General features: G+C 54.3%; 1 long non-coding RNA gene across 3 annotated transcripts in view; it reads right to left on the reverse strand.

The window, feature by feature from the left end:
* The window catches only part of LOC102764656, a 76820-nt gene that overhangs the window by 33979 nt on the left and 35796 nt on the right, over positions 1–7045 (reverse strand). Inside the window, exon 1 of one of the 3 annotated variants that reach the window (XR_001514532.1) lies at positions 4298–4320. The exons of the other annotated variants lie outside the window; for them this stretch is intronic. This is a non-coding gene — a long non-coding RNA (uncharacterized LOC102764656). Of the gene's footprint in view, positions 1–4297; positions 4321–7045 lie in introns of those variants that run through there. 3 annotated transcript variants of the gene reach the window in all.

The raw sequence follows: 7045 nt of genomic DNA on the forward strand, positions 1-7045 counted from the left end.
CCACACACATTGCCCAACGCAGCTCTCGCACCTGTATGTTCAACTATCTTCTCTCTCATAGCCTTTCACAGTAAGCCGGAGAACAGTACGTGACCTGATTTCTTGAGTTCTATGAGCCACTCTAGCAAGTTAACCATACCAAGGATGGGGTGGTGGAAACCTCCAATTTTTAGCCAACTGGTCAGGAGCACAGGTAACAACCTGGACTTGAGATTGGCACCTGAAGGGAGCAGGGGAGGGGAGGCAGTCGTGTGGGCCTTTTAACCTGTGGGATCAGCTGCTAACTGCAGGTGGGCAGGGTCAGAACCGAGTTGCCCTGCAGGACACCCGGCTGGTGCTGCAGAACTGCCTGGTCTGAGAACTCGCACCTCCTGGTGTCAGCGGGATTGAATGTGTAAAAGAGAGTGAGGGAGAAACACAGGCGTGCGTCTTTCCTACTTAATGGCGCACTCGATAAACGTCAGCTATTCTGCGTCCCTATTCTTACCATCCACCTCGTTACTGACCAGTGGACACTTCCCTGACTTTCTGTCAAGAGCTCGAGTACAGACAAGAATTTGAATTTTACAAAGCTAGGTCACTAACATTAGACTCCTCAAAAGTACTTGTTGCTACAATAAAATGTATCGTCGGTGTTAATGATGGTTAACATTTTAAAACTCTGAGTCTGGGCCACATAGGACTCTATTAAGCACCTGGGGTGCAGACGAGGACCCGGAGTCACAGAGGTTACGGAGCTCGCCCCAGTCAGTGGGAGTCACAGCTGCACAGGGGCCAGGTCTCTCTCCAGCCACAGCCAGATAATTACCCTCTAAGCCAAAAGGGGTCGCGGGCGCCGGGGGCTCTCTTCCCATCCCTTCTCCCTCAATTCACACCCACAGAGGGGTGTGTGCTCAGCTGTGACTTCAGTGGCAGTCACCAGATCAAAAGTGTTGCCTCAACCAAGGTCCAGACAAAATGCCCAGATGAAAGGCGAGGGCGTAGGTCTGATTGATTCCTTCGCACCCTCTCAGGATCTGAGGAGGGGACAGGACTGCCATCTCCAATGTTTAAAGGCCCCATCAAGCAGAAGCTGGCCTCTTGAAAAGTCGGGTCTGGTGCCTCATGGACAGACTTCAAAAGGGAGCATGGCCTGGGAGGATGTGGCACCGGTGCTGTGTTTCAGAGTGGCTGGCTGCGAGCGCCAGCTCGGGCAGAGGGGGCCGGAGGCTGTTCCCTGGCGGGAGACGCTCACATGCCCAATGGACTTCAAGGTGGGCCTCAGAGAGGTCAGGAGCTGAAGGGTCACAGGAGGCTGGCGCCCAGCAGCCTCTGCCCCAGGTTGGGGAGGGAACGCTGCGGCCTTTAATCCCTCACCCAATTCCCCAATTTCTCAGTAGCTGGTGTCTAATTACTGGGGTAAGGAGAGTAAACAGCAATCTGGTTAAGGCAGAAGAGTGGATAACCTTTCTCCGCTAGAAGATGAGGGCCTAGTTGACTAAATGGCCTCATGATGAGGCACCTTGCAGCTCCAGAGTTCTGGCAATTTGCAAGCTGACTTTATTTCTAGAGCCAGAAAAGTTATACCTGCTCAGCAGGCCCGGCTCCTGAAGAACAGGATTCAAATTCTCAGGAGCTAAGAAAACCCTGGGCTGCATCCAATGCTGGGGAGCCAGGTTCAAGAGTAGATTGAAAGGAGAGCACAGCTGGCGTGGATCAATGATTGAGCATCAATCTATGAACCCGGAGGTCACAGTTCGATTCTGGATCCGGTTGTAGGCTCGATCCCCAATAAGGGGCAAGAGGCAGCTGGTCAATGATTCTCTCTCATCATTGATATTTCTCTCTCTCTCCCTCCTCCTTCCTCTCTAAAATCAACAACAAATATATATATATATATTTTTTTTTTTTTTTTTAAAGGATAGGGCCACGCCCTTTGACCCAGTAAGCCCTGGCCTGAGGGAAAAAAATCAGCAGGCAAACACCACTCCTGGCCCAGAAAGATTCACTGAGGACAATCCACAAGAGAAGAGACACAGAATGCGTGCCCCCAAACAGGGGGCTGGCTGAGTAATGACGGGCACACCCACACCAGACAACATTAAAGGGCTGCTGGGATGACAAGGAAGAAGTCCAGCAGAGACAAGTGTGGTGTGTGTACCACAACCACGTGGAACCACGTTTGCTGTGGGTGACGCTGGAGAGGATTCTGGGCACAGTGGTCACTATGGGCAAGTAGTGCCTTTCAGGACCCAGGGCAGGACTGACTGCTCCTCCTGATTCCCTTGTCAGCGGGTGTCATCACATGACCACTTCTGTGATGAGCTATGAGAAACAGTGAAACAGGTCACTTCCGGGGCAGAGCATCTACCTACAAGTGCAGGGCCTCCAGAGCCCTCTGGCATGGGACTGGGGACATTCAAGATGGAGACCACTCAGTGAGGTCCTCTGGGCATGTGGCATGAGACCTAACAGCACACAGTTCTCATCTCCTATGACTTGGGGGTTGTTTGTTAACAGCACAACATAGCCCAGCCTCCCTAATAGTGTCCCTGAAGGTTTTCCTTTGTCCACGTGTTTAAACAATGGAAGCGAAGGGAGATGGGGGAGAAAGTACATGACAGCAGATGGGCCTCATCAGGTAACTAACCAGGTAAGGCTGGGCTTTCATTAGGATTTTTTTTAAGGTATACTTTAGTACCTGGGTGAAATATGACAACAGGGATTTATCCTGTAAGGAGAAGATTACGTGTCCAATCCCTTAAGATCAGAAGGCAGAAACCTTGAACAGAGAGCCACACCATCAACGTGGCTGCTCCCCAGCACCCCAAGAAAGCCCACCCCTAACTCTGCCAGATGAGTCCCTGGACCCTGTGTGGCTCGGCCACGTGGGCTCCTTCCAACCAGTTACTGTTCACAGCGGTGCCGGCAGGCCGGACCATGAGTGCTGGGAACAAACCCTTCTGCTATGTGCCAGGCACCGGTCTGGTCCTGTCCTCAGGGGAAAAGACAAACCACAGGCTCGGAAAAAATGAGAAGAAAAGGAACATGGAAACGACCGGCAGATCTAGATCCACGTGGAGGACAGTCAAGGCCACAGAATGCAGGCTGGCTATCCTGTGCACATTAACGTCCTGTCCCCAGGCCCAAGGAAGCCCACCGAGTCCTGCCCTCAGCCGTCCCCTCTCCCTGGGCCAATCCTCCTCTTCCCGAGCCACCCCAGGAACAGCACCCGCTCCCGGGCAGAACGGTGCAAAGGGCAGAGCAGTCCCTCACCTCCCTAAGCCTGTTTCCTCACCTGCAGAGTGAGGGCGATGACACATCCTTCCTACAGTCATCACCAGCACGCAGCGAGGGGTCAGGCACCAGGTCCCACGTGAACGGAGCCACGCATGCTGCACAGACGTCAGCAGTTTGGGTTTTCTTCCTATGGAGCCTGATCTCTAGCGTCACTGTGAGCCTCGCCTGCCCTGTTTAGCTCCGTGCCAGTGTGATCCTAACAGTCACCTCCACCAGGACAGCTAAGATGTGGAGGAAGTCCCCAGGCGCCGTGCTGGGCACATGACATACCTTACTTCACCTAATCCTCATAATGGCCCTGGGAGGCAGCAGCAACAAGGGTTCCAGGAGGCAAAACAGGGGGGCCAAGACCAGTGTGGCTCAGTTGGTTGGGGCATCAACCCATGCACCGAAAGGTCTCGGGTTCCATTTCCAGTCAGGGCACATACTCAGGTTGCGGGCTGAATCCCACGTAGGGGTATGTGGGGAGGCAACTGACAGATGTTTCTCTCTCTCTCTCTCTCTCTCTCTCTCTCTCTCTCTCCCCCCCCCCCACCTCCTAAAATTAGTGGAAGCATACCCTCCAGTGAGGCATAAAAACAAACAAATAGGGAGGTGGTGGTACAGACAGTAAGCTGGAGAGGCCACCAGACTCCATCAGAACGTGACAGGAACAGAAATAAAGCTTCGCTGTGATAAGCCTGTGAGGTATGAGGCTGTTGGTTACAGTGGCTTAGCTTAGCCTGTGCTGAGGAACACACCCAGCCAGGAAACTCTCTGCCCAATACCAGGCCCCAGCATTGGGAACAGATGGAGGATGACAGAGCTGTGGACAGAGCCTGGGCCTTCTCAGTGGCCTCCAATCCCTGAGCCTCTGTTTCCTCATCTGTAAAATGGAGCCACGGCACCCACCTCCAGCATCTGACGAGATGTTGGTAAAGCCTCAGCTCCACCAGGCCCCCAGCAGGCCCTCCCGCAGTCGTTCAAGGAGCAGGGCACCCGCTCTCCCTTCCTGTCACAGTTCTTGCTGGACCCTCACCTCCGATGCTACTAGTAACGGCTGCTCGGGTTCAGACGGGACTTTTCGGAGCACCGGGGTCCCCGGCACGATGCTCACTCCCCTGGGGAGTTGCAGAAGAAGAGTTCTCCTTGGCCGGGTACCCTCACCGAGGTCGGCGATGCTGCCCTGTTCCTCCCTGTGACCCATGCAAGGCCTGGCACGGTACCCAGCTGTGCCAGGAACCAGCAAACATGCACTGAATTCATTCCCCAAAGCTGGAGACGCAGACAGACATCCGCCCACCCACTCGCCCATTCATTTATTGAGCATTGACACAACGATCTCCCAAGTAAATGTTACTCTCATTCTCCATTAAGAAAATGAAGGCAGATTAGGTAACTCGGCCAAAGTCACTGCCAGTAAGGGGCAGGCCCAAGGGATTTCTCACCCAACTCTTGCTGCTCCTTCCCCCACAGCCACCACCTCACTGTCTTCACAAACTGCCCTCACCCACCCCCAGGCCTACACCGGACCCCCAGGATCCCAGGCCTGATACACCTATGCTGGGCTCGGAGTGGGAGGACTCCACAGGACCCACCGGAGAGGCTCCCAGCCAAAGCCTTCTGCAGAAGTTCCAATCTGTGGGAATGTCACGCAGACCAGGGAACTAACGCAATGCCTCCCTAAGAAAGCAGCATCTGAGCACAGACCTGGAAGACCCCAATCAACCGTCCTGGGAAGGAGAAATGCCAGCGAGGGGCCCCGAGCAGAGGCTGCATTTAGTGGGTCTCGTTTGCGCGAGGGGGACACGGGGATGGACATGTTGTGCAGAGCCACCATGGGCCACATCCGAAGTTGGGAGGTCCCCAGCCCTGGAGGGCTCGGCAGGATTGATGCTGCCCTTCCCTTTGAAGAGACCGCTCTGGAAGCTCACACATGTGCGGCGTCAGCACGCTGCCTCCTCCCTGGAGCACTTAGCACCCAGCAGTAGTCATTTTTATGGCCCACAGAACAGGGGGTCAGGTAAGAACGTCAATGGATGGCGCTTTGAAGAGTAGGGGACCCTGGGTCAGGGGCCTGGCACTGGCGCCCTGTGATGCGAGGCCACCATTTTTCTTGTCTGTAACCTGGGGGTCGGTCTAATTTTCAACGAGGACTGCAGACCCCTCTGAGGGCCCTGGGTCGGCGCCGAGAGCTCCTGGTATGAGAACAGAGCCCGCCCGCCGCGGGGACGCCCCCGTCAAATCTCTAACCAGCTTCCTTCTCCCCTGCTCCCCCCAGCTCCTGGCCTAGGATGTTTTCTTCTGCTGACAACGGAAAACACATCTCAATGTTTCCTTTATCCATGTTGCTCCCAGACAGGCAACTGGCAGCCCAGGGCACAAGTGCTGAGAATTCTCCACGCCAAAAATACACGCTCTCTGTGCCGCCTCTTTAACAATAAGGAAGGGAAACTTGTGAGTCAAATGTCTCCTAAGCCTGCAGAGATTAATGGTTAAGCCCCAAAGAATACTCTTTCTATATTCATTTCTTTCCAGTCCAAAGACAGCATTCCTTCGGGCAGTTTCCAAACAGGCATTTGATACAGAGTTAATGAAGGAATTCTTTACAACATCAAACACATTCCGGGAAAAAGAAGGACTCAAAATCCCTTGGAAGGCACTGGACTGAGTCAGGTGAAATAGGCGTGTTCAGGGCAGGGCTTCTCGGGTGCTCCACGGCGCTCACGTACACACTGGAGAATGACAGTGTTAGACATGGACGCTGAAGCCCTTCCCACCTCGACTGGGAGAAACCGAGAGAATAATGCCAGGTCACAGAAATTCGGAGACTTGACAGAATCAGCACAGGTGGCCCGAGAAAAGGCGTGTGACCCACTTTTCCTGCCATTAGGAGGAAGTCCCAGCTATCACGTGCCCGCCACCAGGAAGGGGCAGCCTGATGCCCTGGATATCGTCGGTGAGCAGCATCGTGGAGTAGCGCATGGTGCCCTTGGCCAGCTGCTGAGACTTGTGATGGGGAAACCATATTCTGTGGACTGTAATGCACCCCACGCCTCCGAGCAGCTGCTTTAAGCTCAGCGTTTAAGCCAGGTCAGCAGGTGACAATGGCAAGATAGCTCATGTACCCTGTGAAGCCAGGCCCTCTCTTGGGGGGTCAGGAGGGCCCTGGGCCTTCTGCTAACCCTTCCTGACACTAGGGCAGCAGCTGCTCAGAAGCCTCGACACAGAGACGCCCAGGAGACTCAGAGCGAAAGCAGATCCGTGAGAGCACCGCCTGGCGCGTGAGGCGCTGCATCCGAAAGCGGGCGGCGGAGTGAAATCAGGCATGGGTTTTTCCCAGGGTCTACAAATTACATCAGCAGATTCAAATGTGCTGTCTCTGATTCTTCTGGGGCCTGTGACTAAGCTTAATGCGTGTGCCACTGCAATCCTGTAGGTGAGGAGGACCAGGTCAAGGGAGGTTTCCTGAAGTGGGTGACGTCAAGTCTAAACTCACTGTCCTTAGCACTCGCACCTCAGAGGAACGCAAAGCAGCAGCCATGTCCTGACTGTGTGGCTCAGTTGGTTGGAGAGTCGTCCTGAGCACCAAGGGGTTACCGGTTCGATTCCCAGGTTGCAGGCTCAATCCCAGTGGGTGGTGTGCAGGAGGCAGCTGATAAATGTTGTTCCGCATCAATGTTTCTCTACCCCCCCTCCCTTTCCCTTTCGCTAAAAGTCAATTTTACAAAACCTTTAAGCAGCAGCCACTGTGTCAGCTGGCAGGGCGACCTTGCCTAGATAGTTA

This window comes from Myotis davidii, unplaced genomic scaffold, assembly GCF_000327345.1.
Source record: "Myotis davidii unplaced genomic scaffold, ASM32734v1 scaffold1703, whole genome shotgun sequence".
Taxonomy (NCBI): Eukaryota; Metazoa; Chordata; class Mammalia; order Chiroptera; family Vespertilionidae; genus Myotis; species Myotis davidii.